Source organism: Culex pipiens, unplaced genomic scaffold (genome assembly GCF_016801865.2).
Source record: "Culex pipiens pallens isolate TS unplaced genomic scaffold, TS_CPP_V2 Cpp_Un0006, whole genome shotgun sequence".
Lineage (NCBI taxonomy): Eukaryota > Metazoa > Arthropoda > Insecta > Diptera > Culicidae > Culex > Culex pipiens.
The window spans coordinates 347468-359453 of NW_026292823.1; positions in this window are offsets into that span (position 1 = coordinate 347468).

Sequence of the window (11986 nt, forward strand, 5' to 3'; positions counted from 1 at the left end):
TATCATATAAACCCAAAATTGACCAAAATATTGCAAAGTAAGTATAATTTTATTCCACGAAAACTATCTGTTGCAATGTAGAACTCCCGACAATAAACACATAATTTGCCACAATAAATATACATTTATTTACACGGACAGAACTACATTTAACAGACTAAAATACGAAACTATTTGGCACGACCAGAGTGCACTGGCGTTGTGCTCTGGTCGACGAACGACAATAGAATGTCGAACACAACAAATCTTGACTTTTTTTTGATAAGGTCCTATAAACAAATGTAAACATTGAGTGTATCCCTTTCACACCTTATGTCAAAGTCCATCGGAGTAAGCGGGATACACTCAATGTTTACATTTGTTTATAGGACCTTATCAAAAAAAAAAAAGTCAGGAAATGAAGACGACGACAAAACTCCTCACTGCGTGCGGAGAGCATCGATCAGAGTTGGCTGTGCCAACACAATGAGCCACCGACAACATCTACGTCGTCGTCAGGGTGGTCCTCCCAACACCTCCCCCCTTTATGTGAAAGTGTTGTCGTATCTCGCTTGGCCCTTCTGGTTCAGAAACAGGTACGAGACAGAGCTGAAGCTTGCTGAGGAGTAGCACTTGGTGGGTGTAGAGGTGGAACTCGCAGGACCTCCCTAGGTTGATGATCTGGACTCGAACTTGGACGAAAGCTTGAGCTGCTGCTGGCGGACGTTACCGAGAATCCAGAACGGTGAATGTGTGTGCCGGCTGCCTGCTGAACTTGAAGAAGTGTTGATTGGCAGCGGTGCTGTGCAGTACTCGGCGAACCCGACTTGGTTGGCACTCGACCAGGATTCCAGGGCCAAATACCGTAGCGAACGAGGATGTTTTTTGAAGATAAGTGCAACTCCGAGCCTTGATGACGTCACGCCGGTTGAGCTGGCCATCCTGCTTGGAGCTTGCTGACGATCGAAGTTGGCCACCAAGCATTTCTGCTGGTGCTTGTGTACGAGGTGTACTTCGAAACGAACGTTGAACAATAGCAAGCCAGTGTGCTGATTGTTTACGGAGTCCCTCTTCCCCCGTTGAATTTGAGTGCTTGATCGGATGATTTACACTCGGCGAGCTCGGTGAACTGCGACTCGCAGTGGCCGGACCTGGTGTGACAGGCCAACCGGATTGCGCGTACTGGGTGTTTGGGTTGAGTACGGGACCTGGGCCGGGTTGCGTGCTTTCCTCGACGAGCGACGTACCGGATCGGTGTGACGATGTCCGCTGATCGTACTCTCCAGTGCGCTGACCATCAACCAAGATGTCATCCCCGTGACGCAAATCGTCGATGATACCGTCGTTCTTGCTGCCCACCAACTGCTGGAACCCTCTGGAGCAGACGTGACGCCCGGGGTGCGTTTGATGGTGACGAAGGACAGTTGGGTTGGGGCGATGACTGGCAGGTTGATGTGATCCGCCATTTTGTTGTTGTTCACCGGTGAAGATGGCGGATGCCGACAGAACTGAACGATGTTCTGCTGATGAGGTGCCGGCGTGTGGAGGTCGCGCGCAGTCCAGGTTCCCGCGGAATGCTCTTTCCGGCGGCAGGTGATCGTGCTCCTGGTGGCTGAACCGAACTGGTTGAAATGCTTCCTCCTGATTGACACACGCGCGGGGAGCGCGAAATTGTCGCACATAAATGCGATCAATTTGCTCCGTTCTCGTCGCCACTGTTGCAATGTAGAACTCCCGACAATAAACACATAATTTGCCACAATAAATATACATTTATTTACACGGACAGAACTACATTTAACAGACTAAAATACGAATCTATTTGGCACGACCAGAGTGCACTGGCGTTGTGCTCTGGTCGACGAACGACAATAGAATGTCGAACACAACAAATGAAGACGACGACAAAACTCCTCACTGCGTGCGGAGAGCATCGATCAGAGTTGGCTGTGCCAACACAATGAGCCACCGACAACATCTACGTCGTCGTCAGGGTGGTCCTCCCAACAGTATCTAATAAAAATTAGTTTATGAATAAAATTTTACCATTCCGTTTGTATTATTTTTTACAGTGAAACCTCTTTTTACGCGGTGGCGTTATGCTCTTTATTTCGTCGATTTCTCTTAAAACATACTACATTTGTGCTAGCTTTAAAAAGCCATTTGTATATCTGAACAAAACCTACAAATTGCTTTTAAAAGATTGCAAAAATGTTGCGTCGTTCCAGAGAAATCGAAAAATTTGAAAAACGTAACGCATCGCGTAAAAAGAGGGTTTTCTGTATACTTTTTCAGGCAGGTTTAAAACAGATAAAAAAAAGGCAAAAAATAACCAAGGGCTGAAATCGCACAGAATTCCTCTTCAGTCAAAAGATGCAGCGTGCTCAAAAAGTTCCATTTAAGACTAGTTTTGACGACGCTTTTTTCGATTACAAATGTAGGGGGCTGTTTAGATTTTTTTTAAATATTTTTTTTTTCTTGTAGTAACGTGCGAGTCTATTATATTACAGTGAAAACTCTTTTTACGCGGTGCGTTACTTTTTTTCTAATTTGTCGATTTCTCTGGAACGACGCAACATTTTTGCAATCTTTTGAAAGCAATTTGTAGGTTTTGTTCATATCTACAAAACGCATTTTGAGACTTGCAAAAATATTGTTTGGTTTCAGAGAAATCGACTAAATAAAAAGCGTAACGCCACCGCGTTAAAATAGGTTTCTCTGTATTTATATATTTCGTGATGGGATCAATATGGCGCAGCCTTCTCGTTTCACCTAAACCTTTGGTCATTCATACAATTCAGCCTTATAACAGGAGGGGAGAAGTCAAAGTAGATTCACTGCCATAATACTACATATATGTGAGTAAATAATTCGTAACGTTATTTTTTTTTGGATGAAAAAAAAATGGAATAAGAAAGTTTAATTATCCGTTTTTTAAGAGCTTCTCCAAACTCAAAATAATCAAGTTGTTAAACAATAACAAATGCTTGAATCATTCCTCAAAACTTTTCATCCCATTTACTCGAGAAATCATCCCATCCCGTATCATCGCGCATCAGGAAAATATGATTTCCATTTTCCTGTTGTTTGTTTTTCCTCCTTTCCTCTAGCTCTCAATTGAGCCATTACGTTAAATGGTTGCAGAAAATTTACAATTCATTTCGTGCTACTGCTGCTACTACTAGCTGATAATGAAGATCTGTACATATTTCTCACCTCCCCCTGAATGATGAGGGTGAATGTGAGAAAATGTCTCAAGATGGGCCAAATCGAGACAAGAAAGGAAAACAGAAGGGTAGTGAGACGGACGGAAAATGGCGTAGGAAACGAACAAAACAGCTTTTGTGGATAGTGATAATTACGTACGCTTCGTTAGGTGGAGGAAAATCGTGTCTCTTTTATATGCGCACAGACAGCGAAAAGAAAACGCTTGGTTTATTTACAGGACTCTTAGCAGAAAGTGTAAATTTATTCAAACGATAACGGCTTAAGTGTGTGTGTGAGAGAAGGAGATAGAGTACAGAGTGTAAAAAGAGAAAAAGACAACTTTTGTTTTGCGTGTTGAATTGCGACAAGTGTAATCGGTAAGTAATCGGGTCGATAAATACAGATTCCAGTGGACTTTAGTTGTTCGAGATGACTCTTTTTTTTTGCATTTTTAGCACGGTTCTGTTTCCTGGACGAGAAGAAATGTGTGTAAGGAAGAGTGAGGTTCTGGTTTACTGGTTGGAGTGTAAAAGATAAAAAAGAAGGTAAAAATAAGAATGAAGATTTTAGCGAGTTGATGAATCTATGTTTGTTTAGTATTTGACATAACATATTTAACTACATTTTCTTTCGATTCATTTTATTTGTTTAATAGATTGTACTATAGCAGGCTTTTAACCTTCTGATCACAGATGGAGTTTATTTTCTAAAATCAAATTAATATTTAAGGAAAAAAAAAACTCAGCAAGACTACTTTCGATTATACATAGTTGGTTTGGTTCAAACTACTGCTGGAAACTTAAGGGGGAATACTATATAGTTGGACTCAAGGATTATATAGCTTCACTACCAAGGTATGGTTGATGTTTGGTTCCAAAGAATCAAGCAAATTACAGGGTGAAATTGAAAAAAAGTACTAAAATCACAATACCTTGCTGAGTCGCTTTCCGTACCCACTTTTCTTTTTGTGCTTTAGTTGAAGAAAAAGTACAAGAAAGTTATGTCAATATGGTGCTCACAGTAATTAAAACAAAATATTCAAACTAACCAAACTACAGGTACTTTGCCATCTTTCTTTTTGTTGAAGTGGGAAAATCAGGACATACTTAAACATATTCAAATTTATGGGCACAGACCAACTCAACTGTGTTGCATTACTGGTTTTTTGTAAACAAAAATATTTTTTCATTTGTATGAACGAATTATTGTAAAACAAACAGAATGCGATACGTTTTCTTAGATCGTGTGATTTTTTAACTGGGTGATGTTTTTAGATATAAGAGTATTTATAACTAAACATAATCTAGTTCATAACTAAAATTTATTTTCTATGTAAAATGTGATCTTGTGTATATTTATTGACTGTTTGGTGAAGAAAACTAGCTAATTTTTAAAATTGTACTTAATTCAAAATGTATGGAGAAAAGCAACTTTTTTAACTTTTTACCTTTTTTTTTTTTTTTTTTTCATAAAATTATTTTTATTAGGTCCTTTTCGGTACTGGGACCTGGTTAGGACCGAGTCGGCTTTTGTAATTACAAAAAACTTAATAATTACAGAGGATCTTGTGTGTAAATGTTAGTGGGAGGGGAGCCGATTACCCGCGGCCTACTCGGGGTTAGTAGGGAAGGGATTGATGTTAAAGACAAGGCATGGGATGGGAAGGGGGATTGTGTAGGGGTCTTGGTTGGCTCTGCTGGCCTTTGCGTTTTGTCCTCAGCCGCAACTCGGTGTCCAGCTGCTGGGGCGATCTTGCTTTGCTTCCGGTGCAACCAGAAACGACGGCTTTGTGTGAAGGCGAGTTATACTAACTGGAGGAAAACTAACTGAAGGAAAACTAACTGGAAGAAAACTAAATAGATATTTTGGAATCTGAGAGGAACTGATAGATAGGATAGAGAACATCAAGGTCTAGTTGAGATAGTGCGTCTCGCATCGGTATTTCTGGTGGTCTTCCTCGGGCCCTGAGGGTATCTTTCAACTTAATTCTGTGAGCCTGGTGATCTGGACACGCCCATACGAGATGGTCGATGTCCTGATAACCATGCCCACAGTCGCATAAGTTCGTATCACTCATGTTGATACGGTAAAGATGAGCCTTGGACGAGTAATGGTTCGACATAAGGCGGGACATCGTTCTGATGAATCCACGCGTCAAGTCCATTCCCTTGAAAACTTTTTACCTTTGTAGAGTGCCATTTCTCAGATGTAGAACCTTCATTAAATTTAGAATATTTTACGGAATTTTTCGGTGAAGTCATAAGCGACTAAAACTGACTGGTTAGCTAACAGGCGCACTGCCAGGCAGACTTTGTACTTTTCAGCACTAAAATGGATGCTGAAAAGTTGAACTTCTGAGCACTTGTTCCGAAAAGTAATACGTTTCATTTTTTTTTTATTTAAACGGTTAATTGACAAAATACATGAACATTTGATTTATAATTACACTCAAAGGATATTTTTCGGAATTGCAAAAAATGTTGTATGGAACTCGTTGCAAAATTTGATTTTTTTTTTTTTTTTAATTTATATTTATTCAGTTTTTCTTTTCCATGTACATTCATTCAGTTAAAATATTATTGAGTGTCCAATCACAATCGATGACTTTTCACCTCAATTTTAAATACCAGCAACTTTCATTTATTCATGAAATATTTAGCTTTCGCTATTCAGTGATTTCAAATGTAGGAGGTCCTACATGTACAAAAGGGAAAAGGGATACCTTAAAACTAACTTATAAACTATATAAAGAGCGGATCAATGCAGCTGAAGACTGCAATGATTTTTGTCGAAATGCATCAATTATCTTATTGGACATAACATCCAAAGTGTCAACTTCGGCTAATTGATGAAGCTCACTGGTGCTGAACCAGGGAGGAAGTTTCAGAATCATTTTCAGAATTTTGTTCTGAATCCTCTGAAGTTTTTTCTTCCTGGTTAGGCAACAGCTTGTCCAGATCGGCACAGCATAAAGCATGGCAGGTCTGAAAATTTGTTTATAAATTAACAGTTTATTCTTGAGACAAAGTCTAGAATTCCTGTTTATAAGTGGATACAAACATTTAATATATTTGTTACATTTAACCTGTATACTTTCAATGTGATCCTTGTAAGTAAGGTTTTTGTCAAAAGCAAGTCCAAGATATTTCACTTGATCCTCCCACTTTAAATTTACCTCATTCATCTTTATAATGTGATGACTTTTTGGTTTCAGAAAATCAGCCCTTGGTTTGTGAGGGAAAATAATAAGTTGAGTTTTTGCAGCATTTGGAGTAATTTTCCATTCTTTCAAATAAGAATTGAAAATATCCAAGCTTTTTTGTAATCTTCTTGTGATGACACGAAGGCTTCTACCTTTGGCGGAGATGCTTGTATCATCAGCAAAAAGTGATTTCTGACATCCTGGGGGCAAATCAGGCAAGTCAGAAGTAAAAATATTGTATAAAATTGGACCCAAAATGCTTCCTTGAGGGACGCCGGCACGTACAGGTAGTTGATCAGATTTGCTGTTCTGATAACATACCTGCAGAGTACGATCCGTCAAATAATTTTGAATAATTTTCACGATATAAATCGGAAAATTAAACCTTTTTAATTTCGCAATCAAACCTTTATGCCAAACACTGTCAAATGCTTTTTCTATGTCTAGAAGAGCAGCGCCAGTAGAATAGCCCTCAGATTTGTTGCTTCGAATTAAATTTGAAACTCTCAACAACTGATGAGTAGTTGAATGCCCAAGGCGAAATCCAAACTGCTCATCAGCGAAAATTGAATTTTCATTAATGTGTGTCATCATTCTATTAAGAATTATTCTTTCGAATAATTTACTAATAGATGAAAGCAAACTAATGGGCCGATAGCTTGAGGCTTCAGCAGGATTTTTATCCGGTTTCAAAATCGGAACTACTTTGGCATTTTTCCAACTACTGGGAAAATATGCCAAATCAAAACATTTGTTGCAAATTTTGACCAAGCTACTTAAAGTTGCTTCAGGTAATTTTTTAATTAAAATGTAAAAAATGCCATCCTCACCAGAGGCTTTCATATTTTTAAATTTTTTGATAATAGATTTTATTTCATTCAGATCCGTATTAAAAACATCATCTGATGAAAACTCTTGTTCAACAATATTCTGAAATTCTATTGAAATTTGATCTTCAATAGGACTCAAAACATTTAAGTTGAAATTATGAGCACTCTCAAACTGCTGAGCAAGTTTTTGAGCTTTCTCCCCATTAGTTAATAGAATATTATCACCATCTTTTAAAGAAGGGATTGGTTTTTGAGGTTTCTTAAGAACCTTTGAAAGTTTCCAAAAAGGTTTGGAATAAGGTTTAATTTGTTCGACATCTCTTGCGAACTTTTCATTTCGCAGGAGAGTGAATCTGTGGTCAATAACCTTTTGCAAATCTTTTTGAATTCGCTTCAGTGCAGGATCACGAGAACGTTGATACTGTCTTCGGCGAACATTTTTCAGACGAATCAGAAGCTGAAGATCGTCATCAATAATGGGAGAATCAAATTTGACTTGGACTTTAGGAATAGCAATATTCCTAGCATCCAAAATTGCATTAGTTAAAGATTCCAAGGCTGAATCAATATCAGCTTTGGTTTCTAAAACAAAATCATGATTTAAATTGTTCTCAATATGATGCTGATACCTGTCCCAATTAGCTTTGTGGTAATTAAACACAGAACTATTGGGTCTGGTAACTGCTTCATGAGAAAGTGAAAATGTTACTGGAAGGTGATCAGAATCAAAATCAGCATGAGTCACTAAAGGACCACAATACTGACTTTGATTTGTCAAAACCAAATCAATTGTTGATGGATTTCTAACAGAAGAAAAGCAAGTTGGCCTATTCGGATATAAAACCGAATAAAGACCAGAAGTGCAATCTCTGAATAGAATTTTACCATTGGAATTTACTTTTGAATTATTCCAAGATTGGTGTTTGGCATTAAAATCACCGATGATCAAAAATCGAGATCTATGCCGAGTAAGTTTATTCAAATCCCCTTTGAAATAATTTTTATTTTCCCCAGTGCATTGGAATGGCAAATATGCAGCTGCAATCATAATTTTCCCAAATGAAGTTTCAAGTTCAATGCCCAAACTTTCAATAACTTTTAACTTAAAGTCACGTAAAGTGCTATAAGTCATACTACGGTGGATAACTATTGCAACTCCACCGCCATTTCGATTCATTCTGTTATTGGTTATAACTTTATAATCTGGATCACTTTTCAAATAAGTGCCAGTTTTTAAAAATGTTTCGGTTATAACAGCAACATGCACGTTATGAACTCGTAAAAAGTTGAAAAATTCATTTTCTTTCGCTTTTAAAGAGCGAGCATTAAAATTCATAATATTGATGGAATTACTTAGATCCATGATTAAACTTCAGGGTAAGAACAACATCATTCGCAAATTTTAATCCAATCTGGATAGCTTCCATCATGGATGTAGCATTACTCATTGTTTGAATCAAACCAAACAGTGAGTTTTGCAAAAAAGTCATTTTTTCAAACGTAACATCGCCGAGATCAGAAGATCCCAAAGCGTTGCCAGCAGAAAAATTTTCAAATGAAATTTGAGGTACCTGTCCAATTTGAAAATTGGTAGAGGATTTAAAATTCGTGGAAGAACCCGAACCCGAAACGACGTTGGCATAAGAAATGCCATTGCTGTTACCTAACTTTTCCACGGTAGGGGTATTGTTCGAGTGAGACAGCACGAACGTTTGATTTAAAGATGCAGGTACAACCTGACTTTGAGAAAATTTCGGTTTGGATTTCGGCTGATGCTTAGCACGAGAATCCAAAACCTTTTTTCTGATGGGGCAATCCCAGAAATTTGATTTGTGATTTCCACCACAATTTGCACATTTAAATTGGGTGACTTCTTTCACGGGACAATTGTCCTTATCGTGAGAAGAATCCCCGCAAACCATGCATTTTGGAACCATGGCGCAATGATCAGTACCGTGACCGAATGCCTGGCAACGCCGGCACTGGGTCAGATTCTGGCCACTGCCGCCATGTTTCTTAAAATGCTCCCACTTTACCCGTACATGGAACAAAAACTGAACTTTGTCCAAAAGTTTCAAATTGTTGATTTCATTTCTGTTGAAATGAATCAGATAAAATTGTGAAGTCAAACCAAAGCGAGAAATATTCCCGTTTGATTTTTTCTTCATTGGTATTACTTGGGATGGGGCAAAGCCAAGCAACACCTTAAGTTCGTTTTTGATCTCATCCACCGACAAGTCGTTGGAGAGACCTTTCAGGACCGCCTTGAATGGACGAGCATTCTTGGTCTCATACGTGTAGAAATTGTGTTTGTGGTTTTTCAAATAACCAACAAAAGTTTGGTGATCTTGTAAAGATTCCGTCAACAAGCGACATTCTCCTCTTCGACCAAGCTGGAACGAAACCTTCAAATTGCAAGTTTCCTTGCAATTCTTCAGTTGCGTTCGAAAGCTGGCCAAATCGGAGACGGAAGTCACTACAATTGGCGGAGCCTTTACTCGTTTCTCGACGGCAGAAGGCTCAGTACGAGGAGAAGGATCCTTGTCAACAGTTTCGGATAAAGCACCGAAACTGTTTGCCAATGGAATTGGAGGATTAACCTCACATTCAGAATCAGAATCAGACCTCAAAAGAGGCTGTTTTCTTTTTCTGTTTCCGTTAGCCGGTTTAGCGTTCAAACGCTTCACCGACGTAACGATCAAATCTTCAGAAGATTTGCGTTTACCTTTGTTTTGACGCATTTTGCAAGCAAAGTTCTCTTAAAAAGATGGCTTCGTTTGTAAAATACAACAAAATTTCAGGTGGGGTTAGTCTTGAAAAGACTGTTTAGAATTTTGGAAAGTAACTCAGGTAGTATTTAAAAAGACTGTGAATTTTGTTTGAAATAACTCTGAACTTAGGTAGTAAAAAAAAAATACCGCAGCTCTAGTGTCCGTTCACCACGAAGGTTCGCAAGACACTGAACTTGATTTTTTCAGTACTCGTTGTATTTATCCAACTCGGTGAACCTCGTTGGATAAATGTACGACTCGTGCTTAAAAAATCTTGTTTTGCAACTTGTTGCAAAAACTACTATTATAGGAATCTAGTACAATTTAAAAAATGAACTAGTTTTCTTCACCAAACAGTCAATAAATATACAGAAGTTCACATCTTACATAGAAAATAAATTATAGTTATGAACGAGATTATGTTTACTTATAAATACTCTGACACATTATCAAAACATTAAATATTTGATGTTTTTTCAAAAGGACAAAGGTTTATAGGAACAACATTGTTGAAGGCATAAAGTTATGCTTTGAATTCCAGGACGCTCCAAAATCCGGACACCTCACCTTGTTTTATCAATCATTTGGACTCAATTTCGCATAATAATTACAAAACTGTGTTATAGATTAAATTTCCACATTCACTGTCATTTCAATGGAAGTAGGATAATACAATCAAGCAAATTAAAAAAAATAAAGGTGTACCTAAAATGTGAAACATTTCACTAGCATTTGATTCTGAATTCTATAAATCATAGAAAATGAAAATGATTTCACAATAAAAAAAAATTCTGCAGTTTGGCAATTACGAATCTGGGGAATTTCATACATCTGACATATTTATGATCAGTAAAATTAGTTAAATTGATTATTGTTTGTTGTTATGGTTTTCAGCAAAGTAGAAATTTGAGTATTTAAAAACAGTCTAGGCAAATTTCATTAATTTCAGTTTGCTAATATTATTGAATTTTTTGATTGATAATTCTTGAAATTTATAAACATTACAATCTTTTTGAAATTTGGTGTAATATAGACAGTTGTTAAACTTTCAACATTTTAAAGAAATCTTAAACAAAATGTTTCTTCTTCATCCAAACTTTTGATTTTCTAAAAGATACAGCAATTTCACATAAAAACTTAACGTTTGTGTTCAAAATAAAACAAGTTGAGTATTCAAAGTATTCTTTTTAGACCAAAATTGAGCATGTTTACAAAAGATGGTAATTTTTGTTTACAAAACTGCAGTAAGTCATCCACAACTATATTAAAGGAAACCATGTACGAAAAACCAAACCAATTAATTAAGCTTGAGGCTGATTCCAGTGACTGTAAAAATGCATAATCAAGTCTCCTTAAACGCACCTTTTTAAACAATTTATTGTAAATATAGTCTGATGATAAATTTAACTTCAAATGCGTAAGGGCTACGTAGTTGCTAAGTTTATCAAACAATTCATGTGTAATTTTTTTTTGAATTGATTTTAAATGTATTTTATACATATCAAAACAAAGAAAAAATATCTGGTGGGTTTTTTTGCAGCACTTTTTAGAAAAAATTGTGTAACTCAATCCAAACATTTTTTTTATTTTTCCTTTGTTTTCTACCATGAGTTTGAGTCAATTTTGCCCAACTTTCTAGAAAAAAAAGCTAATTTTTTATCCTCTTGCTGAAGAGATCAAGTGTCCCCGAGGATCAAGTCTCCCCATTCTCTCCTAGTTCTATATAATGTACAATCGATTCTTTTTTCAACAGGAATTTACAAACAATTTTTTAAACAATATCTACAAATATAAGTACTAATTTTGCCTTACTTTTTCACGACTGTTTCCAAAATGTCAGTTTTGAATATTGTGAAGAGTAACGTAGAGGAGCAGTTCGACCATAGATTAGTTCGAATTTCGAGGCATTTCCCGGTATTTACCTAATTTTACTGCTAAGGGCAAATTACACGGACTACACAGCTTTTGCGAGATCGCGAAAAATTACTAGCCCTAGT